Below are 27,535 nucleotides of genomic sequence, written 5' to 3'. Positions count from 1 at the left end.
TTTCTGATCTATTGAGTTCTCATTTTCTCTTCTTTTTCAGAATAAACCCTGTCTGTACTCGCCCTTTCTCTCTCAATTGATGCTTAATATTGTGCAAGTTGGAAAAAAATGCAATTTTCTTTCATTTGCACCACTTTTAATAGATAAATAAGAGCCAGTAAATCTCTTTAAAAGTGAGTCTTACACACAACTTACAGGTATGTGTTTCTATTTTTAATCGAAATTGTTATTTTGGGATACTGTGACCACTATTATTTTTTCCTGGCATTCCATATTTTTGTTGCAATGGGGATATTGAACCTGGTTTATTTTATCACAGAAATCAAAGTGCTCACACTTTTCTGATGGCTTTCCATTGATATTACAAAGTTTGATTTTCTTTTCAAAATTCATAAGTTTGCATTATACATGTAAACAGAAAAGTGCCTTTTGCTGTTTCATAATCTCACTAGTATTTAAGGTTTGTATACTTGACTCGTGTTATTTTAGGAAACGTGGGTTTTTAACAATTTGTTGGTAGTTATAATAGAATGTCTTTTTCTGGATCACAGTTATATTATAATTACTGATTAGGTTAAAAAATTAGCTTTACCTTGAAAATCTTGCATCCAGGCTGTAAACTAAATTTGTGTGTATAACCTCCCCTTACTTTAATTAATATAATTTTATTGGCAATTTCTGAAAAGATAATTCTAAACAAATAGGGTTTTTTACTTAGTTTATTTGGCCCTACTAAAAGTGTATTTTTGGAAATATGTTTAGCATTTTCTGAATTTGGGTTACAAAAATATTGCACACATGTATAGTTTTGAAAAAATACATTATTCTCCAATCTCTCTTTCATTATGTTGCTTCATATGCATAATTCAGTTTCTCAACACACTGCTGCTCAGCGCTCTATTCTCGGTATTACTGAAACAGGGACCCAACGTTTGCATATCGCTGTAACAACTCCCATAAATCTGATGTAAGATAGTTACTGAGTTCCCTTTGATTTTGAGATTTGTGAAGAATTTCCTATATCTAATCATATTCCAGAGGATGATTTGTCTTATTTTTTCCCCTTAATTGAGATTTGGTTATGCATTTTTGGCAGGAATATTACAAAAATGGTGTTTGTCCAGTTCATCACTAGAGGTCATATCTGTCATCTAGTGACTAGATCACCCACCTAAGAAAATAACCAAGATTTATATAGTTTTTCTTTTATAATTTTTCAGAATGTATATATCAAGATTTGGGCATACCGGTCTTTTTCAAGTGTAATCATCATGCAACTGGCTAGAAATTATAATTTCATAGTGTATCACAATGGAATACCCATTACCACGTACAAAATAATTCCTTGATAAATCTTGTTACATGTTTTAAGATGGTTAGGTTCAGATCCAAATTTGGAGAATCATGCCTTTTATTCCCTTTAGTTGATAATTTATTCAACTTTGCATTCTTGATATTTTTTTTTACTTTTATTTTTGGGAGGAAATCACGAATCTGCCGGACACGGTAGATGGCATGTTTGTGGTGTTTAATATTTTATGCTGAAGTAGTTTTAAATGACTTGCAGTACACTGGTTTTACTAGTTTGTTATAATTAGTTTTTCACATGCTTATAGATATACAGTATTGAGTCAACATTCAATTTTAATAGCATTTTATATAAAAATCATGGCATCTTTATTTCATTACTGTAGTATTTGGTCTGTAGAGTAAAATTACATAAGTAATTTCATTAAGATTTCTTCAACCTATTTTGCTAATTTGCACTAGTATTGCTATTAGGAAATCAATACAGTAGGATATAAAACAATAGCTAGGGCCTGGCATATAGAAATCCCAGGTTCGATTCCCGGCTGGGGCACACAGGAGAAGCGCCCATCTGCTTCTCCACCCCTCCCCCTCTCCTTTCTCAGTCCCTCTCTCCTCCTCCTGCAGCCAAGGCTCCACAGGAGCAAATTGGCCCCGGGGACTGAGGACAGCTCCATGGCCTCCACCTCAGGCGCTAGAATGACACTGATCACAACAGAGCAACGCCCCAGATGGGCAGAGCATCACCCCCTAGTGGGCATGCCAGGTGGATCCTGGTCAGGTGCATGCAGGAGTCTGTCTCTGCCTCCCCTCTTCTCAGTTCAGATAAATTTAAAAGACATTTTAACTTTCCTAGCAATTGATTAAAATACATATATTCAACCTACAAAATTTACTTATAGTTTCAGGAAATAATTCCAGCAAATATAGCCTTTATAAGGTCTGTTTTAATTTAATCCACCTTTATTTACACAGTGTTTTGGTTTTTATTTTCTATTTTTGATTGATTTTTAGAGGAAAGGAGAGTGAAGAATTGATTTCTTTTCCACATACTGTATACTCTGGTTGATTCTTGCATATGCCCTGATCATTACTTGAACCGAAAGTGTTTGTGTATTGGGAAGATGCTCTAACAAGGGAGCCACCCCACCAGAGCTGTACCTTGTCCTCCCCTTTTAAACAGGCACTGTTACATTCAGGTGTCCCCTTGGATCCTTTTCACTGCATTGTTTTGAAATGATGCCCTTAGTTTTGTTGTTGCCATGGTGCTTCCATCTTTAAAAAGTTGTGACTGACTTTGATGACGATCAAGGTGGAGGACCACCATGTCTTCTTCTATTTATGTGCATATCAGAGTAGGGTGATGACAGTCAACATTGAGCTCCTGAATTGAAGTGGCTGCTGTGGTAGTTTTGCAGCTCCCTTTCTGCTGAGGTCAGTACTTTTACTCTGCAGTTTTCTCATCTGGGAAGTGAGGGCCAAAAAGGAGAAAAAGAACTTTGTCTCAAAGAGTTCCTCAGTAGTAAGTTAACTATTCTGTCAAAAAAAGACTAAAATGAGGGGCTGGCTCATCAAAGTGCCTTTTTTTCTAGGTATTTTTTCTGAATTTAGAAACTAGGCAGAGAGAGACTCCACATGTGTCTGACAGGAATCCACCCGGCATGCCCACCAGGGGGTGATGCTCTGCCCATCTGGGGTGTTGCTCCGTTGTGGTTGGAGCCATCCTCAGCGCCAGGGCCAACTTTGCTGCAATGGAGCCTTGGCTGCAGGAGGGGAAGAGAGAGACAGAGGAAGGAGAGGGGAAAGGGTGGAGAAGCAGATGGGCGCTTCTCCTGTGTACCCTGGCCGGGAATCGAACCTGGGACTTACACATTCCAGGCTGATGCTCTAACACTGAGCTAACCAACCAGGAAAGTGCCTTTCTTTCTGACTAGTCATCCTGTTGGTAATGTCAGCAGGCTTGATGTGAGCAGGTGATTCAGGTGGAATACATGCCTTGGTATAGAGAAAGGGAACAGTTGGCTGAGGGTTCCAAATGTTAAGAGATTGCATGTAATTAGAAATGCATTTCTGGAATTAGCCATTGCAGATTTTGGATGGTATCAAGCAGAATGATGGTGAGAGTGTAAAATATAAAAAGTTCTGTGCTTAGGAGTTTAGTATCCAGTGAATTTACAGTATCTGCAGCTAAACCAAAGTATATCTTTTAATAGCCAGACTTAAAAAGGACTGATGGCTGTTGGTATGTAACTATGAAATCGTTTTGCAACGTGAATGCAGATAGGGTCGATCTGGGGACACCGGGAGGTCATTAAAGTTAGCTCTGTGGCCAGACTGAAAGATAGATTTAGGCAAACACAAGGACCTACTGTGTTAAGAACTGTGACAGAGCTGAGCACTGCCTGCCCAGGTGATGGTTGTAATCAGTGAGGAGAATTCACAACTAGAGGTTGCTTATTCGGTTGATGGGACAAAATAGCAGAATGAGTTGATACGGTAATGGGTGGACAAATAGATAGTAGTGATGCCTGTCATAACAGAGAGATGGGTGGAATTCAGTATAGACCAGGGGCCTCAAACTCAACTCAGCATGTGGGCCGCAGAGCAAGATCACAGCCGTTCGGCGGGCCGCACTAGGTCTACAAAAGGCAACTGTTACGCAACACTTTTCTCACTGCAGTTGAAAACAAAAAAAACCCAGTACAACAAGCACAATCGTACATGCAGTTTACTCAGTGTCACAAAACGACCAGAAACTAGTTCGCATCACAACTGCTGTTAACTGAGCTAATATCTAGCTAGGATGCTAGAGAAATGAAAAATACAAGTAGGCCCCTAGGCTTACTTAATTTTATCCAAAATATTTTGAACTTCGTGGATTAGTCTGCGGGCCGCACAAAATTGTTCGGCGGGCCGCATGCGGCCCACAAGTTTGAGACCCCTGGTATAGACTATTCCTAAATGGATGGTGTCACAAGTGGGTTGTTGGATGGGCACTTGTGTGGTCAGGATGATGTATGTGTGATTGTGTGACTGTGTTGGTGTGTAAGGATTAAAATCGAGTGCTCCTATTGATACACTCAGAATGCAGATGAACAGGTTAATAGAAGGATGTCATACATGTGCATGGGTTGATGTTCCTGCAAGTACAGGGGTAGCTTTATTCAGAGAAGGCTAATTCCTGAAGCTCAGTGACTTGAAATTTACAAAGATGTAATATTGTCCGGGGTATTCGAGGGCAGGCACCTGTGCTCACCGCAGTGACAAAGACCTGAATGTCAAAGAGATGGTCACCCTGCATGTGACATCCATCCCAACCTAAGGATTTAAGGTCCATTGCCCCTAGGGGAAAGCACATGGCCAGTATATCTGCAATGATTTTTTTTCTCTAGAAGTGTTATTTTTTTGTTTTTCCATGGGAGAGTAGAAAGGGGCATTCATGATGGGGCAAAAGTAGCAAAACGGTATATTGTATTTATTCTGTACGAAAAGCCATAAACCTGCTTTGGCCCTATCCTGGACTGAGCCATAGGTGTGTCTACTATAGTCTGTCTCTGGTTTTATGCACTGGGTTTATTTTTTTTTACTACCCCGCCCGTTCTCTGTAGTAACAAATGTAAGTCCAACATCTCTCAGTGACACCCTGGGGTCTGGTCATGATGTGCAGTTGTTTGAGTGCTGGGTCTCCATGTGTGCACCACACTTTCCCCCAGCCTATGATTCTGGAGCCTAGGACAAGACCACCCAGTACACACAACAAAATGTCCATTGTGGACAGCAAGGCTGTCGCCGGTGCCCTGTAGACGTGGACAGAACACACTGGGCAGGAACTGTGAGAGCGCTGTTTGTAGGGGTGCAGGATGTTCGGGTGTCAAAGATGCTCACCTGTCCTTGCCTCTTCCTGTCCCAGCCTGGCCCTTGGGCACACTGTCCCTTCCACCATCATACTGCTCGGTTATTTTTAAGATAGCGGTGTGAGATGTATCCTCCAGGGCAGCTGATGGTCATTTCAACTCTTAGTCACAGAGTTTCAGTTCCACTAAATGTCTTCTTACAATGCGCTCAAACATGTATTGAATAGAATGCCCAATGTGTGTCATGAACGCACACCTTCATGGTTCTGCATCTCTTCTCTGCGGTGATCACACCATCGGGGTTGGGGACGGAGAGGGATAGGTTCACCGAAGGAGAGAAGACCCCAGGATAGGTTGAGCAGAGGTTCTCCCGAGAACCAGCCATGGGGTCAAACCCACAGAGGTCTTAGGACTGTGCAGTAATTCTCATACAGAGGTAGGTAGGTTTTAATGTGACTGGTGACTTCAAACTGATGAATACGGATTGATATACTGCATGTAAGAATTCATGGTGGGTGCATGTATAGAGCGGAGGAACGTAATGTATTGGTTTAAAACTTGGTTGTTGGAAGGATGGACGGTGGTGAGTAGAATGTTGTCCATGGTAGATTAAGTGGAGGTGAGGTTAAGAATTAAATGAAGGGATAGATACATGGTGGGATATTTGGAAGGCTAGAAAAGAGATGGCCAGGATCTTGATTTACGGAATTTAGGATATTACAATAACGGGTAGATGGATGGAACTAAACTCTATAAGGTCCCGGCTGGATGCAAGGATAAAATAATGCTTAAGAAAGAAAACACTGGGACATACGTATTAATGTACGGATGGAAGGGTTAATGTATGGATGGAAGGGTTTATGGATGGAAGGGTTCAATATGAAGTGAAAGTGTAGATGGTGAGATGCCTAGATGTTCTACTTGGAGTGGATTGTAGAGTGGAATGTTGGCTATGTACAGGCATAGGTATATTTTGTTTTTAGCTCTATTGATGCAAATATGGCTGGCTGGCATGTAGGGACCAGTGCATAGATCAGCTACCATTGCAATTTTTTCCAGGTGGCTGGACAGATAAATGCATGCGTAGACAGATTGATTTCAGAGGGATGGTACAGACATTTGGTCACTGGATAAGTAGATAACACTAATAAAGTCACATGTAAAGTTGAATGAAAAAATAAAAGGACTTATTGAGGGATATATAGGCTAATTTATTTATAAAATGAGAAAAGTTGACTGATAGGGTTCTCAAAATATTATAATGAAGAAAAACAACAAAGTCAAAACCAACTGTAGTGAGTTCACAAGAATAGTATTCTCTAATCATTTAAAAAATATATATTTTAACAATTAGGGGACTTTCCAGAAGGTTTATCAAAGAGCAAGCTGTATCTTGTATGGTATGTTGGTCATGTATCTATCACAATTTTCCCCTATTTTCCACAGTTTAAGGAGTGAGACCTCTTAGATGCTGACATTTCTGTATTGGTCCAAATTCTAGTACTTGTTTATCGTTTCTGTGGACTTAAGTCTTCAAAAAATACTGGTAAGATTCAGTTACACGGTTTCCTGTTTATTTTTTATTTTTTGACCATTTTGATGTGGAGTCCAATTTTCTTTTCAGTGTTCTGAAATCTAAAACCATATGAATTCCATAAAACATGAGATGAAGTGATTGACAATTAGATACCATAGACCAGGGGTCCCCAAACTTTTTACACAGGGGGCCAGTTCACTGTCCCTCAGACCGTCGGAGGGCTGGACTATAAAAAAAACTATGAACAAATCCCTATGCACACTGCACATATCTTATTTTAAAGTAAAAAAACAAAACGGGAACAAATACAATATTTAAAATAAAGAACAAGTAAATTTAAATCAACAAACTGACCAGTATTTCAATGGGAACTATGGGTTTGCTTTTGGCTAATGAGATGGTCAATGTGCTCCTCTCAATGACCACCAGTGAAAGAGGTGCTTCTTCCAGAAGTGCAGCAGGGGCCGGATAAATGGCCTCAGGGGGCCGCATGTGGCCCGTGGGCCGTAGTTTGGGGACCCCTGCCATAGACTGTATAAAAAGTTTCTTAAGAGTTTGAGGTAGTGTTTGATACATAGATCATCTGGATTTGGGGGCAACCCTGTTTTTACCGTAGAATGGGATAAAATCTAGACAGTAATTTCTGTCTACTCAATTTTTAAATTTATTTAAATATTAAATGTTTTGAAGTGCATGAGTCTTTAATGACAGCAGGAACTTGAATTTTATTTCTAGATGCCTAAGTTAGGGTATTGCTAATATTGATGTGGTAGAGAGGCATTGGGTCCTGTTTCAATATGAGCTTGGTGTGGGAGTCGGTTCTTCATACCCTTTTGTTTGGTGAGTGAATGAAGGTGGTTCAGATGTTTTCATACACTCCTTTTTTTTCCCTTTCTTTATCTTACAAGCCTCTTCCGTAATAAGCAAGGACCAAAGCTGTTGACTGCAGGTAAGACCATCAAGAGCTGTATTCTGACTTTGAGGGGCCCCCTTGACTGGATGGGTGATGCGTTCAATTCTTGTATGAGTTATTTGATACTACGCTTCTGTTTCCATCCACCCTATTCAGTGGCCAATGGGATCATTTTGAGGTTACAGGTTTGAACTCAAGAATTTAGAGTTGTGTCTTATTGGTAAACAAGTCTTAATAAAACCACAAGATGAAAAAAAAGGCTTTTTTTTTTTATGAGTTAGGACCAGTAGAAAATGGTCCAAGCAGCGGGAGGAACAGATAGGTAGAGATCGTAAAAACGTGGTGCATGGTTTTCAGAGCGATTTCCATAAAATATGATGTAATTTGCAGAGTATGTTCTTGGTATGGTCTTCTATCGTCATCATTTTTTTTTATTTTATTAAGTGAGAGGCAGGTTGGCAGTTAGACTCCCGCATGTGCCCGACCGGGATCCACCCGGCACGCCCACCAGGGGGCGATGCTCTGCCCATCCGGGGCGTCGCTCTGTTGCAACCAGAGCCACTCTAGCGCCTGAGGCAGAGGCCATGGAGGGATCCTCAGCGCCCGGGCCAACTTTGCTCCAATGGAGCCTCGGCTGTGGGAGGGGAAGAGAGAGACAGAGAGGAAGGAGAGGGGGAGGGGTGGAGAAGCAGATGGGCGCTTCTCCTGTGTGCTCTGGTCGGGAATCGAACCCGGGACTTCCACACACGGGGCCAATTCTCTACTGTTGAGCCTACTGGCCAGGGCTCTTTTTAATTTTTTATCCCTGAGTTGAAATAGATATTAGAAAGAAGTTATACAGGCAATGGCAGTTTAAAGAACACATCTGTGATTGAATAACATGGAAATAGTTAGGAATGGAAGGCAGGCAGGTGCTCGCATCGCCACAGAGGGGCTGAGGAAGGAAAACGTGTGGGCGCAGAAAGCACGCCTGGGCCCCGGGAGTCGTGCTCCACAGAGGAGCCACACCGTCCCTGACTTGAACGAGACAGCCGTCTCTCAGGAGACGCGGCGAGGTGATCGACCTGTGCCCTTCCCTGTGCCATGTTTCCCTCTGTCCTAGGTGGTGAACATCTGGATGACGTTCTCAAGCGTACATACCTTCTGACGTGGCTCCACCCACGGCCGCACCCAGATGCGGGCGCCGTGTCTCCCTCTGGACAGCTGGAGGCGTCTCTGTCCCTCAGAAGGGCTTGACCTTCACATCTGTCCCCTTGGGAGTAGAACTGGCCTCACTTTTTGGGCAAGTAATTGCCTGGAATGTTGTTTCGTCCCTCTTGCTCTGAGTACGCGATGCGATTTCTTGCTACTGCTTTTATTGACCCCCTTGTGCATTGTTTAATCCGTGTTTTAATTTACAAATGGAAGTGAGGGATAGCTGTGGTCAGTGTAAGTATGCAACCCAAGGATAAGAGCCAGGCTTTCTCATAAGCGAAGTGACTCTCACGGGCCGTTTTGCTAGCAGATATCACAGGCCCACAGTTCTTAGGTAGGATCCTGAGCTCAGATCCTCTTAGGACATTTTGTGTGACCTGCAGTAAACTATTGATAAGTTTCCCTTATTAGTGAACCTTCTCAGTAGACTTGACTGCCCTCACAACGTGGGCTGTATGACGGGGAGAGAGCCCAGCCTTTGCACTGACAATCTGAGCCGTGGTGACTCCATCTTGTAGAACACAGGTTCACTGGAGTGAAACATGCCAGATCCCAAAGAGATTTTTTTTTTCATTGTTATCTCCACTGCCTGGATTTCCATGTTTTGTCTGCTGCTCCTCTGTGGGTTTAAGCGAGACAGCTGAGTTTATTGTTGAAATTGTCTATTTCTGGAATGTAAAAAGTCCCGTGTCACAAGGGAGCAACTAACTGCATTGCCCAGCGGGTCTCAATAGACCAGCTTGACACCGAGGTGTATTGAAATGGGGCCATCAGGAATGAATGGGTTATTCAATTTAAAGCCACCTGGGGTTGTTCATCCTCCATCTCCCATTTCAAACTAACTCCCTAGGGTGACAACAGCGAACCCATTTGTGGTGTAGTGGTCCATGACTTTTCTGAGCCGCTACAAATTTACACCGCATTTGTGCGTGCTGTTTTGCAACTCTTTGTGTTTGTAATGAATCATGGACACATATTTCCAAACAAGACGGCTTACCTACAGACTTTTCACTGGATGTAAAGCGTATTCTAATGGGCGCATCCATTTCTCTGTCTCAGAAAGACAGGGTAACTCTGCTCTCGTTGGTGCATATAAGGTATATAATTCTGCATCTGCCGTGGCACCTGTGCTAATTCTATAAAATGCATTTCCAGACGTTGCATTGTGGGGTCATGAGTTCTGTATGCTTCTGACTCCTGTCAGTTTGGTTATATTGCCCTTGAAACCTTCCCGAGGCTGGTGCGCAGCAGCGGTGGAGCGGCAATGCTGGTTTTCGCAAGAACTTGGATGCAGTGGATGTTAACCGATTCTTGACGTTTTCAGCCAATCTGATAGGTGAAAAGACTCAAGTTGAAGCAGCACATGGCCATGGATAGAACAGCCCATACAGTGATGGGCGATGGATGGACAAACAGTACTAGTTAGTCCACCTATTCCTCCAAGCACAAGGGTCAACCCTGGTGGTCAGATGTAGAAACCTAGGGACCTTTTCAAAACCCGAAGCTTCTTGGAGGTTTATTGACTTCCTGCGTCTACCGGATGACCCGTGTTGACCTCTTTGACTTGACATTTTGGTAGTGATTTTAAGACTTGGAGTTTCAAGTACCCTGCAGAGAACACATATCCTCCTCACCCAGGCTCTTTGGCCGTGTTCTCTCTCTCTCCCTGTCCCCTCCCTCTGTCCTCCTCACAACCCTCTTCCTGGCCCCTCGCCATGGTTTTTATCTCATGAAGGATTTGTAAGCTTCAGTTGTTGTGCCTCCTGAACCCACCACACTTAAATATCCCCCAAGATAATTCTAGAGCAGGGGTAGGTAGTCAACCTTTTTATACCTACCTACCCGCCCACTTCTGTATCTCTGTTGGTAGTAAAATTTTCTAACCGCCCACCGGTTCCACAGTCATGGTGATTTATAAAGTAGGGAAGTCACTTTACTTTATAAAATTGATAAAGCAGAGTGACAGCAAGTTAAAGCATCTAATAATAATTACTTACCAAGTACTTTATGTCGGATTTTCGCTAAGTTTGGCAGAATACATCTTTATAAAACAACTTACTATAGTTAAATCTATCTTTCTATTTATACTTTGCATACATAGAAATTACATTAGTTAATTGAATTATTAGTGGGATCCCTGAGGCTGATGCTGGGGAACTAAATATTGAATATCTGGTTCAATTTTTGTGAGGAACAAACGAAGGTCTGCCCTTTCAGAAATATTCAGGCGGTTTCTTTCTTTCATCATAATACGATTAACAGCCCTAAATCCTGATTCCACAAGATATGAGGTAGGGAAAGGTATCAATAAACTGAATACCATTTTCCACATATTTGGATATAAGACCGGCATTTTTTTATTTTGCCATAGGTTTTCATATCCACCACTGTCAAATTTATGTTTACTTTCTTCATCATATCTAGTTTCTAACAGTTCTTGGCAAGTTGTATCAGCCTCTTCAATATGCAGTAAAAGGGTTTTTCATCCAGTCATATATCTTCAATTTCAAAATATCTTCAAGTTGTTTTTCCATGTTCCAATTTAAATTTGTTGAGATGGTTACTCAATCTGTCAATATCATCTGGAGTTACATCATCTTTTATAAATGATAATTGAGGAAACTGATGAAATTCTCTCTTCAATAGATTATGATGAAGTAGTTCAAGTTTGTCAATAAATAATAGCACAATACTTTGGCAACCTATAAGAAGTTATTAGCTCCTTGAAGCTGCAAATTGACATCGTTAAATCTCTTGAAAATATCTGCCAAGTAAAAGGCATCATTCTTTACTGTTTTTAACTGTTGACACAGATTGGTCTCACTATTACTTTCCAAAAATTGTATGACACTATCATATAATGCTACAAATCTAGCCAAAGATGTACCCTTTGACAGCCACCGAACTTCTGTGTGCAAAAGTAACTTAATAAAATCTTCATTATTGTCCTGGCAAAGCTGCCAGAACACTCTATCACTCTTTGCATTGGATTTGATCTTGTTTACCTCCCAAATTATTATAGTTAATGACGAATGGAGACTTGTACTTAGATGTTTTTCTACAAGATGTTGTCTGTGTACCACACAATGAATACATAAAACATTTGGCACTTCCTGCTTCAAATAAGCAATAGATCCACAATAGCGACCTACCATTGATGGTGTTCCATCAGTAGCACATGCGACAATATTATTCAAAGGAATATTAATTTTTGTAAAGTATGTTCTCACAGTATTAAATATAGATAATCCTTTTGTATCTGTGATGAGATTTACTGCAAATAGCATTTCTTCTCGTAATATATTATTTTCATCAAAGTAGCATGCGTATGCCATCAATAAAGCATCATCTGCAATGGTAGATTCATGGAAAATGAAGAGTTTTGGAGAATACTTATAAGTTTGTTTTCAACATTAACTGCCATTTCATCAATTTGTCACTTTACTGAGCTATCGCTTAGGGCGTTTTTAAAATTTGAGGTATATCAGCGTTATTGTTGAGATAAATTCTTTTATAGAGGGTATTATTACAGTTTCTCCAATATTACAGCTTTTTACCACTTTCTGCGATTATTTGTGAATAGTGATAAGTGGCAACTAATCCATCTTCATTTGTTGTATGTTGTTTCTTAAATGATGCAACGATAGTTGAACAATTTTGAAATTTTTTTATATATTTCCTGAAAATATTCAATGGGCTTGTCCTTGTCATTTGGATGCTTTGTAGAAAGATGTTCTCGCAATCAACTTGGCTTCATTGCCTCATTGGATAATGTGTTATGGCACAATAAACACATTGGATGTTGTTTATTTGCAACAGATTCTATGAAACCCATCTTCAGATACTCTGGGGAATAGCCACGTGTGTTTTTTTTTGTTTTGTTTGTTTTTGAGACAAGGGCTCACGATATTTCACAATATTTTGTTTGAAGCTGTAAGCACGTGCTTGCTCTCAGAAATCTAACTATGTACTGACGTTAGTTTCGATTATGTAATGATTTAGCTTCACTTACGTGAACAAAACTTAGGCGCTTGAAGTCTGTTGCCTGGTCGCGATGTTACCAGTGTCGTGGTTGAGCGAGAGTTTGTCGAGACGAGATTGAGTTAGTGAGTATCCGTGGTGGTGCGTTTTATAAAATTTTATGTGGCGGGTGTTGGCCAATGGCATCACTTCTTTGCGATTGGGGTGAAGTAGCGAGACATCAGCTAGTTTTGGCAGTCCAAGGGGGGAGGGGTTCCTAGAATGTCACCCTATTACCCTAAAATCCGGAATCAAGACGAAAACGTGAGTGAATTGGTGTCTCCATTGTCCGGCAGTTTCTGTCATAGAAGCGTCAAACCATGGAGTTCTTTGTCTATGGGGTAATAAAACAACGAACTAGTTTTTGGGCGACAGTAGTGGTCATAAACTGCCCGCCGAATGAGGGAGCAGGTGTGGACCCGGGGTCAAGTACCTGGCCACTCGCAGATGCGGGCCAGGTGGTCACGAAAGAGGTCAGGTGTGGTCCCAACACAAATCCCCTGTAACAGAGTCAGACCGCTGTCCTGATCTTGACTGGTCAACAGTAAGTCGATTAGTATGTAATCTAAGTGCCGTTTGGTTGCTCTGCTACTGCCCACCATGAAAGCTGGAACGCCCACTAGTGGGCAGTAGGGACCAGATTGACCACCACTAGTGGGCGGGAGGGACCAGGTTGACCACCACTAGGGGGCGGTAGGGACCAGGCTGACCACCACTGATCTAGACTTAGACACATCATGCGTCATCAAGAGTTAAGAGGTCCTTAAACATGTTTTCCGTCTCGTAATCTCTCAACTTGTGTTTTCCGAGGAAGAGCCTCCTCACTTCGTGCTTAGGGCGAAAAATCTTCTCCTCCCTGGGAAATGGCTATGTTTGATTCATGATGACCGTGTCAACTGCTTGGGTTTTGGTTTTTTAAAAATGTCCAGATTTGGACGCCTCCAGGGCTGAACGTGTTTTGTGTGTGGACGTCCTAACACAAGTCAGGTAGGATCCAGGTCAGTCCCGATGAGTTAGCAACACTGGAGCTCAGGAGGCAAGTCACGCGGCTGTTTCGGTCATTGGGCGTAAGGTGTTCGTTGTACGCTGGTTGGATGACCTGGAAGTGTGGAGAATCGCTGAGCATTGGGGAGTATTTTTGAAGATGTTGTCCATGCTTTTTAATCAACGACCGAGCCCTTCTGAGGAGATGAGACTAGAACACCCATAGGATGATCGGGGTCCCCCACGTCTGAGTGTCACCGTCGACTGGGCTGGGGAGGGCTGGCTGGGTCTCTCAGAATGTGTGGCAAGAAAGACAACAGTGCTTCCCTTTTTTGGTCCATCTTAAATGTATATGGATTGAGATGTTGACTCTGAAGGTTGAAATATGACCGAGGGCTATGACAGTGGGAGGGGAGGTGGAGATGGGAGACTGAGACACTTACTTTGGGTTCATCAGGGGGAGGCTGCTGTCACTTGTGGCTGTGGGAAGCATCCGATCTAGAGATGGGCTCTCTGTAGGGGCAGGAATAGAGCCACCTGAGGACTAGCCTCTCGACATAGAGGAAGAGCTGTTACAGGAGATTGTCACACGTGACCAGAGTCATTGAGTGGAAACCAGGGGACCAGGTGGCTTTTGCCTTGGCGTCTAGAGGCGCGGTTCAGTTTGGACGTGAAGAAAGAGCATATGATGGATTTGAAGTGTGAGTGCTGTCTGGAGAGGGAGGGGAAAGGGTACTTGTTATGTTTCTGAGTGGCAAGAACAAATCAGAGCCCTCTGAGTTGGCCCCGGGAAGATGTCACCCAGGCCCGCCAGACACAGACCCAGGCTGCGCTCGGGTGAGGTGCTCACAGCAATAATAAAGTGAAGACGCACCTCTACGGTCCTATGGGAGAGTGGTGGTCTTCCCTGTCCCCATGGTCACCGTTGGGGTTCCCACTCACAGGGCATCCGTCTGCTCCTGTGTTCCTGGGCCGTGGTGGAATGCCTCATGGAGGCCCCGTTGGGGAAGGAGCGAAGGAAGGAAAGGGGCAGGGGGCCCAGGGGGTGCAGCCCCGTGGCCTGCACAGAGGTGGCATTGGGCAGCAAGTTAGGCGGGCCAGGCCGCTGTCTGCCAAGCCTCCACTCACTCCAGGGTCTACTTCCGGGGACCCAGCAAAGGTCAGCCGACATCACTCGAGTCAAGGAGGCCAGGTGAAAGGTGACCTTCCCCAGTGGCATCTGGGACACTTCCCATCATTCACTCACTCGCTGTGTGATGTCATCCCCTGACTGACGGTTTAGAAACAGATCCGGAGATTTTTTCTGCTCACGCCTTTTGGTGATAGCCACCGTGGCTCTTATTGATCTTTTTAAAATTAAAGTGATGGGGGCAGCACGGACGAAGAAGGTCTGTGAGTTGTTCAGCACGGACCGTCCCGCCCGTGACAAGTCATCTGTGTGTGTATTGCATGGTATGCCTGCCACCCTTTAGCTTAGATCGTGCTTGATGTCTCTTCAGCTGCCCGGTGCTGTTCTGTGTGTGTGTGTGTGTGTGTGTGTGTGTGTGTGTGTGTGTGTGTGTGTTGAGTAGACTAGAATTAACGAGCTCCTCTGACAGGAATGTTTTCCTATTCGTGTTTACCTTGGCAAGCCTAGCACCTACGTAGCCCATATACACTTTAATAGCTGCATTGACGAAGCTACTTACTTCCGTGTGTGAGTGAGAGAGAGAGAGAGGTCGATGAGTCAGCCCAAACAAAAGGCAAGGTTGGTAAGAGTTGACTGACTGGGACCCAGCAGGAGGCTGGGTGGGAGCTTCTGGGTGGGGGTTCTCCCCCCCCGGCTGTGATGGAGGAAACAGCACAGGTTCTGTGGACCCTGCATGCTGAGTTGGGGTGCACAGATAGGGACTGGGACATGGGGGGAATTTACGGTCTGCCAGGTGAGAGGTGAGGAGGGAGGTCACCGGGGGACCATTGGTCTTTGTAGACCGGCCCAGTTCAGTCTGTGCCAGAAGCCAGCTTGCCTTCGATCTGACCAGCTAGTTTCATCGCTAGCGTAACGCCCTTAAAGCTTCATTTGATCCCAAACAATAAGATTTCCTTCCTCCGAGTGGTTGTGTGTGAGCATGCATGTGCCCTGTTTTCGTCCTCCATTGACCTGTTGGTGGACACTTAGATTCTGTCCGTCCCTGGGCTGTGGGGAATCGTGCTTCTGTTAACAGGGCAGGATTCGTATCTCTTTGAGGTTAGTTTGTTTCCTTTGGGCATACATCCAGAAATGACTGCTGCCTGCGATGGTAGTTCCATTTTAATTTATTTTATTTTATTTTTTTGTACTTTTCCAAAGTTAGAAGCGGAGAGGCAGAGAGACAGACTCCCGCATGCGCCCGACCAGGATCCACCCGGCATGCCCACCTGCCCATCTGGGGCGTCGCTCTGTTGCAACCAGAGCCATTCTAACACCTGAGGCAGAGGCCAAGGAGCCATCCCCAGTGCCCGGGCCAACTTTGCTCCAATGGAGCCTTGGCTGCAGGAGGGGAAGAGAGAGACAGAGAGGAAGGAGAGGGGGAGGGTGGAGAAGCAGATGGGCGCTTCTCCTGTGTGCCCTGGCCGGGAATCGAACCCGGGACTTCCACACGACGGGCTGACGCTCTACCGCTGAGCTAGCCGGCCAGGGCCAGTTCCATTTTAATTTTGCAAGGAAACTTCGTCCTGTCTTCTCTCCCAGTTGTACCCGTGTAGGTTCCCACCAGTGGCATGCGGGGATCTCCTTGTCCCTGTCCTCTCGCCAGCATGTGTCATCTCTGGTCGTCTTTGATAAGAGACATTCTCACAGGTGTGACCTGACAGTTCATTGTGCTCTGGATTTGAATTTCCCTCATGATTAATTATGGTGGGCACCGTTTTTTGGTTTTTTGTTTTGCTTTATTATTTTTAAATTTAATTTAGATCTTAAATTTAATGAGGTGACATTGAGCAATAAGAGTACCTAGGTTTCAGGTAAACATCTTCTATAGCGTTTGACCGGCGGATTGCATTGTGTGCCCGTCACCCCAAGTCACATCATTTTCCGTCATCGTATATATCTGTCCCTCCCTCCTCGCCTCCTGCTGGTGGGCAGCGTGTTCAGTCCCTGTTGCCCTTTATGTCTCTCTTTGAAAAAAAATAATCCACTTTGGTCTTTGTTCCTGGATGCTTTCAAAATTGGGTTGTTTTTTGTTTTCCTTATTATGTTGAGTTCCTTGTGTCTTTTGAATCAGATAGGTGGTTTACCAATATTTTCTTCTGAACTTATTTATTCTAAAAAATTTTTTTGGTGGCGTCCTGAAGTTTCCTGCCCACAGTCAAGTACCACAGAACGACAGTTCACTCAACAGTAGACCACATAGATGGTGGCGCTGAAAAATTTCTCTCATGGAGTGATGATGTCATAGCTGCCGTGATGTCATAGTGTAGCATATTACTCAGGTGTATATATAGATATAGATATATAGATATAGATATACCCATTTCTTTTTTCTTTTTTTTTACAGAGACAGAGAGAGGGATAGACAGGGACAGACAGACAGGAACGGAGAGATGAGAAGCATCAATCATTAGTTTCTTGTTGCATATTGCGACACCTTAGTTGTTCGTTGATTGATTTCTCATATGTGCCTTGACCACGGGCCTTCAGCAGACCTAGTGACCCCTTGCTGGAGCCAGCGACCTTGGGTCCAAGCTGGTGAGCTTTTGCTCAAACCAGATGAGCCCGTGCTCAAGCTGGTGACCTCGGGGTCTCGATCCTGGGTCCTCGGCATCCCAGTCCGACGCTCCATCCACTGCGCCACCGCCTGGTCAGGCTCTATATATAGATATAAAGGATAGCACAGATTACTGCTGTAGTAGGTCATGCCATTTAAGGGTTTCGGCCTTTCACCTTGAGTGGGATGTTTGCTGTCAGCTTGTATGTGGTGTTGGTACTACCATCCCCTGTTCCCACTTTGCTAAGAGTGTTCTATCCTAAATGGATGCTGTATTTTTCGTCAAGTGCCTTTTCTGCATCCATTGGGATTGTTATGTTGTTTTCATCTTCGTTTGGTCAGTGTGGTGTGTCGTGTCGATGTCAAATCATCCGTGAATGAATCCCACATGCTCGTGGTGTGTATGACCCTTTTAATGGATTGTTGAATTTGGTTTGCTGATATTTTGTTGAGGTTTTCACGCCTGTGTTCATTAGGGATACTGGCCTGTAATTTCATCTTCTTGTGTTGTCCTTGTTTGGTTTTTGAATCTGGATAATGCTGGCTTTACAGAACGAGTTTGGAAGTATTCCATTCAAAAGGTTGGTATTATTCCATTGTTTTTGTAGAATTTATCGGTGAAACCATCTATCCTTAGACTTCTTTGTCAGGCAGTTTTTTGGTGGCTGTCTCAGTCACCCTGTATATAGTAATCAATCTATCGATTTAGAGTTTCAATTCAGTCTTGGTAGGTAGGTAGGTAGGTAGGTAGATTGTCTATTTCTAGGGATTTATCCATTTCTCCTAGATTGTGAAATTTGTTGTTGTATACTGGTTCATACTATAGTTATGTACCTCAAAAATAATCTTTCAATCAGCAGTGGACCACCTATACAGCGATGGTTCCACAAGAAGACAGCAGAACTAAAAGATTCCTGTTGTCTTGTGACCCAGTAGCCGTCTTAAGGTTGTAGCACAACATATTCCTGTTTTGTGGCCGTCTCGGTCTATAAATCGTAGCACTATCAGCTGGAACTATCTGGGAGCCCTCACCTGGGACCAGGTGAGCTTCCCAAAGGACATCATCACCCGTTGGTAAACTGGCGTGGCAGCTGGAGGGAACCCTGTGGTTCTCATGAGCATGCAAGATGCCCCAAATGATCTGTTATCCAAACCAAGCAAGACCTAAAACAAAGGAGCCTTGGTGTGAGGGGAGGGGAGGTAGTCTGGCTCTTCATCTAGAACTTGGCTGGGCAACATCTTCTTGCCAGGTAGCCTTTGTTGCAGGGGGTGCCTCCACAAACAAACAGCGTACATCAGTAAATGTGTGTATCCATCAACCATTGAATCTGAACAAAGTAAACAAACAAGCAGACCGGAAACGGATTCAGAGAGACAGAGGACATTGTGATGGTTGCCAGAGGGGAGGTAGTTTGGGGGGGACAGGTGGAAAAGCTGAAGGAATTAAGAGATACCGATTGGTTGTTACAGAACAGTGACAGGGACGTAAAGTACAGCACAGGGGAAGAGAGTCAATAAAGAGTCTGAGACTCTGCATGGTGCCAGATGGGCAGGTGAGATTTATCGGGATGGTCGCTGAGTGAGTTCGAGTTAGATGGTGTCTGACCCCTGGGTTGTACACCTGAAAAACGCACTTGATACTGCATGCCCGCGGTCAAGGGAAAATGAAGAAAAATGATTTTAAAAAAGAAGGAAGCATATGTCAGGCAGTTGCATTACAGAAGGAAGAGCCGGCGGTCAAGACTGACACGACATGACAATGACCTGTCTGTGGTGAGGCTGGTGCACACATTCCGACGGTCCTGCTGGTCCAGACGGGCATAGAGCATCCAGTCCCAGCAGGAAGCCATGGCTTCAAGTTCTGGTTTTGTGGGTTTTGTGTGCGTGCCCCCCGTGATGTTTGCATGATGCTGCCGTCCTCTGAGGACGGATTTCTCAGCCCATAGCCTCCTGGTCGAGGGGCACGTGACAGTGGTCCCTGGTAACCCTTTGTGGTTACATCCAGTGTTCTGTCTCCTCTGCCATTTTATTTGATGTAATTTTATTTGAATCTACTCTCTTTTTTCTTGATAGGTGTATGTAAAATATTTTCTGTTTTGGTTATCTTTTCAAAAACAAAAATACTAGCTCTTAATTCTATTTATATTTTTTCCCCTGTTGTCTTGTTAGTGTCCTTTATTTATTTCCTTTTCTAACCTTTGTTACTTTATTTCTTCTGTTGACTTTGGGATTCATTTGTCTTTTTTTTTTTTAGTTTCTTGAGGTGTACAGAGTTTGAGAGATTTTTTTCTTAACATTTATTATAATAAATTTTTGTTTAGAACTATTTTTGGTGCATCTCATAAATTTTGGTTATGGTATGTATTTATTTTGTCTCAAGATTATTTTATTTCATTTTATTATTTTTTTGTATTTTTTCAAAGCTGGAAACGGGGAGGCAGTCAGACAGACTCCCGCATGTGCCCGACCGGGATCCACCTGGCACGCCCACCAGGGGGCAATGCTCTGCCCATCTGGGGCATTGCTCTGTTGTAACCAGAGCCATTCTAGTGCCTGAGCCAGAGGCCACGGAGCCATCCCCAGTGCCCGGGCCATCTTTGCTCCAGTGGAGCCTTGGCTGTGGGAGGGGAAGAGAGAGACATAGAGGAAGGAGAGGGGGAGGGGTGGAGAAGCAGATGGGTGCTTCTCCTGTGTGCCCTGGCCGGGAATCGAACCTGGGACCCCTGCATGCCAGGCCAACGCTCTACCACTGAGCCAACTGGCCAGGGCCTTTGCTTATTTTTTATCCATGTAGATACTCTGTCTTTTGACTGTAGATATTATTCCATTTATATTTAAAGTAATTATGGATACTTTTGAATTTACTAAATGCGATTTTTAAAATTGTTTTTCCTGTGTGTTTTGTACTCCTTCATTTCTTTTCTCCTCTTCTGCTCTGCTCTTTCATGAGCAGGTGATTTTTTTCTGCTTTGATGCCCAGCTTTTATTTTATGTGTATATAGTGTAAGCTTTTGCTTTGTGGTTAACCTGAGGCATGCCTAAAATAGCTTTTATGCAGATCAAGTCTATTTTAAGTTGATAATAGCTTCAAACGCCTAGCAGTGCTCCTCTACCACAGCATGCTGTTTTTGATTTCATGATTGGCCTCCCATTTACATTGTGTACTCATAAACACATGATTGTTATCTTAGTTATTCTTTTTACATTTTTATACTTCATTTACACCGTTACATCAGAGTGTTCTGAATTAACTGTATGTTTCCCTTTCTTAGTGAGTTTTATACTTTAGTGTGTTTTCCTTTTAAGAAATATGGTGGGGTTTTTTGTTTTGTTTTTTTTTTCATTTCTACCTGGGAGACGACCTCAAACCTTTGTCATAAGGGTGGTCTCTGAGTAACGGTCTCCCTGGAAAACCTTTCTGTCTGTCTCTCTTCATTTTGAAAATTTGATTTGCTAGGTAGAGTAGCCTTGGCTGGCAGTGCCCCCTGCTCCTCCCTACCCCCCACCCACCCTGTGCTTTGAATATATCAGCATCCCCCTCACTTACTGTCCTGCAATGCTTTGGCTGAAAAATTTGCTGCTGCTGACCTTAACAAGTTATTTGCTTCTGCTGCTTTGAAGCTCTTTCCTAGTTTGTAAAGTTTGGACTGTTCAATTATTCTGTGTCTTTCTTGGTGCTAGTGCCTTGGGATTCCTCTTCTCGAGTATCCTTTGGGACTCTTGCAAATGAATATAAGGTTCTTAACCTTATTAAGAGGGAAATCTGTAGCCAATTTGTAAATAGGCCTTCTGCCCCCATGTCTCTATCTCTTCTCCTTCTTGGGGACTCGGTAATTTCTACATGAGTAAGTTTGACGGGTGCCCCACACATCCCTTCAGCTGTTTTCGCGTTCTGTTTTTCTTTGGCTTGATCGGATTGGAAGAACTCCACTGCCCTGTCCCTCACTTTCTCCTGCTGTCAGACCCCTCTGTTGACTATTTCTTGTTCAAGTAATTGTCTTCTCCAGTTCTGTGACTTCTGTCTGGCACTTAAGGTAGTCTATCTGGGTTGCTATTCTCCTTTTGTTTAGGCGTGGCTCTTCTGACCCCTGTGAGCATTGTTATGGATATTATTTTACACCCTTATCAGCTAAGTCATTTATCTCTACTTGATTCACATCTGTTTCCCGGTGGTGGTGGTCTTTTGTGTGGGACATATTCCTTCATTTTCCTTGGCTTTCTGTGTTGTTTCTGTGCAGGAGGTAGCGAGGTCTCCAGTTACCTACTACCTACCTACCCCTCCCTCCAGTCTTGGCAGAATCATCTTACCTAGGAGACGAACCTTGCCTTTTCTTGTCGCTTGACCCTGTTACGTTATAAAATGTCTCCATCTCTGGTATGCCATTGTTTTGAAGTCTACTTTATCTGAAATTAATATAGCCACTCTAGCCCTCCTATACTTTTTTTTTTTTTTGTATTTTTTCTGAAGTGAGAAGCTGGGAGGCAGACAGACAGACTCCGGCACGCCCACCAGGAGGTGATGCTCTGCCCATCTGGGGCGTCGCTCTGTTGCAACCAGAGCCATTCTAGTACCTGAGGCAGAGACCATGGAGGCATCCTCAGCGCCCGGGCCAACTTTGCTCCAATGGAGCCTTGGCTGTGGGAGGGGAAGACAGAGACAGAGAGGAAGGAGAGGGAAGGGTGGAGAAGCAAATGGGCACTTCTCCTGTGTGCCCTGGCCGGGAATCGAACCTGGGACTTCCATATGCCAGATCGATGATCTATCACTGAGCCAACCGGCCAGGACTTAGCCCTTGTGTACTTAACTGTTTGTATGGTGTATATTTCATATTTTTTTACTTTCAAACTGTATCTTTTTTGTGAAAAGTCATTTTAGACAGCATATAGTTGGGATATGTTTTAACCTTGAAGAGTTGGTGTGTGCTTATTTACCTTATGTTTAATATAATTATTAGAAAGTTGGATTTAAGTATACCATTTTTGATCCCGTTTTCCTTTTATGTGCCTTCCCCTCCAGTGTCTTTTATTTTATTCTAATTTTGGTGTGTGGGGCGGTGAGTTCTTCTGTTCCCTCTGGTCTGCCTTGCATTTGATTGTTTGATTTTTTTTTAAATTTTATTCACCTTTTACCTTTTTAACTCTCCCTGTTTGGATTTTAGTGGGTGTTCTATTGTTTACAACATACATATGTAGTTACTTATCTTTTAAGAATAAATATTGCATCACTAAATATAAGAATTTTGTAAATATATAGGCCCTTTTTCCTGGTCTCTGCCCCATTTTATGATAGTTATCCTATATGAATATTATATGTACATATACTTACCTGTAGGGTTTATTCTAGCCAGTGGTATAATTGTTTTCAATGGCTATATTTATTTTAAAGACTTTAAGGGGGGAAAATATTCATATTTACTTAAATATTAATGATTTCCAGTGCTGTTCATCCTAGTCTGAAGATATGTATTTCCTTCTGTGATCATTGTTTATCTTCCCAAAGGACTTTTTCTTAATTTTTCTTAGTTTTCTTTTGACTGATAGGTCTTTTTTTTTTTTTTTCAGCCTACTTTATTGAGAGATAATGTTACTGACCGTAATTGTGGTTTGCCTTTTTCTCCCCCTATTCCTTTCAAGATAATATTCTACAGCTTTCTGGTCTTCATTGGATATAACCCTGCACTTCTTTGCTTCGGGTGGAATAGAAAATAGTTGAATCAAAAGTTTTGGTTTGCGAAGCGGTATATGATCGATTCTTTAACAAAGGGTAGTTCTGTAGAATGAAGAGAAAAGGTTAGTTTTATTATGTTTTGTTCTCTGTATGTCTCTTTCCGAGTTTTGATAAAAAAAAATGAGTTTCTTTGACCAGGATTTGTTTATGCTCTTGTCTCACCCAGAGCATCATAACCAAAATAATCACTACATATTTTTTAAAGTGGCTTCTTTTGCTTTTATAGTATTTGTAGTGAAAGATTAAGAGAACGAATGGGCGACTGTTAGAGAGAAAAAGCAGTAAGAGAAAAAATTAATTATCGTCCCCTTGCTAAATCTCATGCCTAAGTGAATCATATAAACAAATACTCCTCGTTATCCTAACCTAACCATGTGAAACCCCACTGTATAAAGGGAGTGGAGTGATCTAAACCCCTTTCCAGTTATAGCCGATAAATTATAACATTTCTCCCACATTTTCCAAAATTGGCTTTTTGTTTGTTCTGCGTGGAAGGGTGGAGGAGGAGAGAAAGAGAACCCACAACCTGCTAACTTAACATTAAATTTGGGCCACCTTCTTATTTTAGGGTCCATGGAGAATATGGATGTATGGTTACTTGAAACTCACATGATCCAATTGTGTTAATAGTCTATGAAAGGCTAACTCAAATTAATTGGGAAAAGACAAACACCCCAAGATGGACAGATGTTAAATGATCAATTGAATACAAGTATTGCAAGTGGCGAAGCACACGTAAAAATAGGTCCAACCATATCTCAATCTTTATAATGAAATAATTAAATATAAGGGTGTGTACCCACAGACACGCACGCCCCATGAAACAAACCAACAATTCGTTGTCTTTTTTTTTTTTTTTTCACCTATCAGATTAAGAGGTACAAAGCGTGGAGAATTTTGGACTCCAGGTATGTTACTGTCTTTCCAGAAGACAGCAGAAAATGTGTATTAGATGGAAATTAGCACATTTTGACTTAACCATTTTTTTTTTTTTTAGAAATTTACCTGTAGGGTATTATAGGTCGTGTTCAGAGATGTGTGTAAACTCAATAGTACTCATTGCAATCTTAGTTGTACTTGTAAAATTGTAAGCAATGTGTTTATCAAGTCGTGCTGCTGGGTGAATTAGTAATGATTCATTTGCTCAATTGGCTTTGTAATCGGTGATACCTAGTTACATATGTTCAAATTAATAGATGTGAAAAAAATCTGGGTTTTTCAAAAGTTTGTTTTCCCACCAGTGACTAAGTTACCTTGTGTTAGGCATTACTATTGTATTCCATTCGTGTGACGTGATACATGTATGTACTTCTTCAGATATGGTCAATAAACTAATACTATAGGAAGAATATTTTTAAAATGATGATAGTGACTTCTGGTCCTTATTTTATTGTTTCACTTGTGGGAGTGTTGTCTGTATTTTCAAATATATTTATTTTAATTATATATAGCACTTTTTGAGTTCTTAGTATGTTATCGCACGCTGAGATGAACACTTTTATAGATTATCTTATGTAATAATACTTAGAATAACCATGCCGCATGGTTAAAACGGTTTCCTTTTAAAAAATTAAAGAAGCTGAGTTTGAGATTGAGTTTGAGTATGGAATTTTATCCTATTCTTAATTTTAAAATCACAACTTTGTAAAGGAATAATTAAAAATACTCCTATTTTTTCCTGAATCACTGGAGCAAAACCATGTTTTTTGGTGGGAAAATGCACATTTCTGAGGTCATATTCACTCTCCCTTTGACTTGAGGGTCAGAGCCATGAGAATTCTCACGTGCGATTTCTCAGGCTAACAAGTGTGAGTATTGAGATGTCACAGGCGCAGGAGACAGGGATGAGCAGGACATGGATTTGTGGAAAATTTTGTGGTGTAATCCTACGAAGAAGGATCTCTAGAAAGGAGTACTGGTGCTTAGGAGGTGGGCCACCATCTTTCCCTGTAGAAACTGACACGGAGTAGTGAGATACCATAGGGATCGAGATAAAATTCCAAGAGAAATGGCAAGTAAGAGGCGTGTCACTAAATGGAAGAAACTAACCTTGGAATAGACCCAACAGCAGGCAATGCCAAGACAAATATTGCAGATATCAGGGGGAAAGTCCATCGGGGTCTCAGAGTGAAGAAGTAATCCCCCCAAGGATATACATGAAAATGCCATCATCTGTTGTATTTTTTTCCATTTGTAATTTATGACCACATGGTCTGGATTCTAAATCATCTACTCACTTTGGAATGTGTTTCCCAAAACCAGTTCATTGCCTTATCACCCCAGTTCTCTGTCTTTATTCGGATGCTTTTCACATCATAACCCTTGGTGTCTTGCAAGGACAATGAATTAGTCATTCCAATCTAGGCGTGGCGATGGTGGCCATAGTGATAAGCAGGGGAACTATGCTAACACCACCCCAGTGGCTAGGGTATATTTAGAAGTTTGGCCAGTTTATAAAGTAAAGGAGGGTGTGCTATGCTATTCTAACTTCTCCTTTTTATCTCCTGGTATTCTGAGAGCATGGACTAGATGTGATACTCCCAGTGGAATGCTGGGAATATGGAAAGCAGGAGATAAGGACAGGAAGGCAGGAGACAGCATCACGATGGGTCCAGGCTGTGTCGGCCAAGGAGGTATGGTGGACAGTGAGCAGGGAATCCACCTCTGGCTTGGACTTGGATGCACCTTGGAGATGTTTGGATGCCGTCAGTCTCTTCAAGGATGGGGAATCTGGTTAACGACGGTAAGATATTGACAGTGCTGTTAAACTAACATGAACAAGTGAATGAAGGAAGGAAGGAATAGTTTAAATAGAGTAAAAAGTAAAAGTTCTTTGCAGCGGAAAACTAGGAATGGTAATAAGGTAAAAAACCAACATTTTGGGCAATCATCATCGCAACTGCCTCAACCAGGAGCCATCCAAGGATACTTCAACGTCTTGAAGAAGATTTGAGGAGAAACAAGATACTTTTAAGGTCTGCCGCGATCTCCTTCGTGATATACAGTGTGTCCGTAAAGTCATGGTGCACTTTTGACTGGTCACAGGAAAGCAACAAAAGACGATAGAAATGTGAAATCTGCACCAAATACAAGGAAAACCCTCTCAGTTTCTGTAGGATGATGTGGCAGCATGTGCGCATGTGCAGATGATGACGTCACACCGTGTCGACAGCGGAGCAGCCCACAGCCATGACAGTCGAGATGTGGACGGTACAGAGGAAAGTTCAGTGTGTTCTGTGGCTTGCTCAATTCGAATCCGTGACCAAAGTGCAACATGAATATTGGCGCATTTATAATGAAGCACCACCACATAGGAATAACATTACTCGGTGGGATAAGCAGTTGAAGGAAACCGGCAGTTTGGTGGAGAAACCCCGTTCTGGTAGGCCATCAGTCAGTGACGAGTCTGTAGAGGCTATACGGGATAGCTACCTGAGGAGCCCTAAAAAATCTGTGCGTGAGCCCACATCGAACTGCACTGAATAGGTATGAAACTGGGAGAGTTTTCCTTTTTTTTTTTTTTTTAATTTTTTATTTTTCTGAAGCTGGAAACGGTGAGGCAGTCAGACTCCCGCATGCGCCCGACCGGGATGCACCCGGCACGCCCACCAGGGGGCGACGCTCTGCCCATCTGGGGCGTTGCTCTGCCGCAATCAGAGCCATCCCCAGCGCCCGGGCCAACTCCACTCCAATGGAGCCTCGGCTGCGGGAGGGGAAGAGAGAGACAGAGAGGAAGGAGAGGGGGAGGGGTGGAGAAGCAGATGGGCACCTCTCCTGTGTGCCCTGGCCGGGAATCGAACCTGGGACTTCTGCACGCCAGGCCAACGCTCTACCACTGAGCCAACCGGCCAGGGCCGAGAGTTTTCCTTTTATTTGGTGCAGATTTCACATTTCTATCGTCTTTCGTTGCTTTCCTGTGACCGGTCAAAAGTGCGCCATGACTTGACGGACACACTGTGCTTACCAGTTCCAAGAAAGAGAACCTGGCAGACAGTAAGTATCTCAACAAAGCGATGCAAGTTAATGCAGTAATGGGACCACGTGCTGTCGCTTTCACACCACTGAGGGAATGTTCAAGATGAAGTCGTCAGGCTAAATAGATGCAGTAATGAACCGTCGCCTTCATTCATTTCTGTGATTTCTGTAAAAGGACGTCAAAGGGAACCTTGGTGACATTCTAAGGGAGGCTGTGCCACCTTCATCTTAGCTCTCTTCTGTGTGCCCTCTGATCCCCTTCTCCATTTGGTTCTCTTTATAATTTCCACGTTACAA

The 27,535-nt window shown here is 42.9% G+C and overlaps 1 long non-coding RNA gene across 1 annotated transcript; it reads left to right on the top strand.

Annotated features, from left to right (window-relative positions):
- Nucleotides 1–46: 46 nt before the first annotated feature.
- Nucleotides 47–23,241, top strand: LOC136385018 (uncharacterized). Its single transcript, XR_010747679.1, has 4 exons — nt 47–197; nt 6,609–6,708; nt 7,608–7,648; nt 8,715–23,241. It is a non-coding gene; the product is annotated as an uncharacterized lncRNA (long non-coding RNA).
- Nucleotides 23,242–27,535: the final 4,294 nt, after the last annotated feature.

The sequence above is a fragment of the Saccopteryx leptura genome, chromosome 13 (genome assembly GCF_036850995.1).
Source record: "Saccopteryx leptura isolate mSacLep1 chromosome 13, mSacLep1_pri_phased_curated, whole genome shotgun sequence".
In the NCBI taxonomy this organism is placed as follows: domain Eukaryota; kingdom Metazoa; phylum Chordata; class Mammalia; order Chiroptera; family Emballonuridae; genus Saccopteryx; species Saccopteryx leptura.
Note: the sequence above shows the minus strand (reverse complement) of the source record. Positions and strands in the feature narration are given on the sequence as shown.